Here is a 1,390-nt window from a genome sequence, read left to right as displayed (position 1 = left end):
GTCAAAGTTGGGTCAAATTTCTGAATTAAATTTTGATTTTCCAGAATAAACAGAAGTGATGACGTCGAAGGCGTATTTTGGGATTACGCCTCCACTTAAACCGCTTCGGGGGGAGGCTAACGGGTGGGCCGCTCTGGCAGGTTTAGGAGAGAGAGAGAGAGAGATAATGTCGGTATTAAGCTAAACATGCTCATGACCATATTACTCTACTTCATAAACTTGACCAAACAACTCAAATACCACTGCAAGCATAGTAAGCATAGCATGAATATAAAACTAGCACATGTGAAATTATTGAAATAACTATATGCATTATATGAGATTATATTCCAGTAAAAATCATAGTCATTGAAATGTCACTCTTGCAAATATTTGTGGTGGCTTGCCTTAGTTCAAAGGAGGGTCACACTCCTCCTGGTCCTCCTCAAGGCAGCAAGATCCTTCTGAAAATATTAAAAATGGCATAAAGAAAATGTCACATAACACATTCAAATGCACCAGAATTCTAAACAGCAAACAAAAATCTCCAAATTTGCATGCTAAAAGAGGAGCTCAAGACAAAACCAATGCAAAAGGAATCAACTGATTTGGACTTATAGAATAAGAGTTATAGCTGGTCAAAGTTGGGTCAAATTTCTGAATTAAATTTTGATTTTCCAGAATAAACAGAAGTGATGATGTCAAAGGCGTATTTTGGGATTACGCCTCCACTTATACCGCTTCGGGGGGAGGCTAACGGGTGGGCCCCTCTGGCAGGTTTAGGAGAGAGAGAGAGAGAGAGAGAGAGAGAGATAATGTCGGTATTAAGCTAAACATGCTCATGACCATATTACTCTACTTCATAAACTTGACCAAACAACTCAAATACCACTGCAAGCATAGTAAGCATAGCATGAACATAAAACTAGCACATGTGAAATTATTAAAATAACTATATGCATTATATGAGATTATATTCCAGTAAAAATCATAGTCATTGAAATGTCACTCTTGCAAATATTTGTGGTGGCTTGCCTTAGTTCAGAGGAGGGTCACACTCCTCCTGGTCCTCCTCAAGGCAGCAAGATCCTTCTGAAAATATTAAAAATGGCATAAAGAAAATGTCACATAACACATTCAAATGCACCAAAATTCTAAACAGCAAAAAAAATCTCCAAATTTGCATGCTAAAAGAGGAGCTCAAGACAAAACCAATGCTAAAGGAATCAACTGATTTGGACTTATAGAATAAGAGTTATAGCTGGTCAAAGTTGGGTCAAATTTCTGAATTAAATTGATTTTCCAGAATAAACAGAAGTGATGACGTCGAAGGCGTATTTTGGGATTACGCCTCCACTTATACCGCTTCGGGGGGAGGCTAACGGGTGGGCCCCTCTGGCAGGTTTAGGAG

The sequence above is a fragment of the Triticum dicoccoides genome, chromosome 4B, assembly GCF_002162155.2.
Source record: "Triticum dicoccoides isolate Atlit2015 ecotype Zavitan chromosome 4B, WEW_v2.0, whole genome shotgun sequence".
Taxonomy (NCBI): Eukaryota; Viridiplantae; Streptophyta; class Magnoliopsida; order Poales; family Poaceae; genus Triticum; species Triticum dicoccoides.
This window is presented reverse-complemented; position numbering follows the sequence as displayed.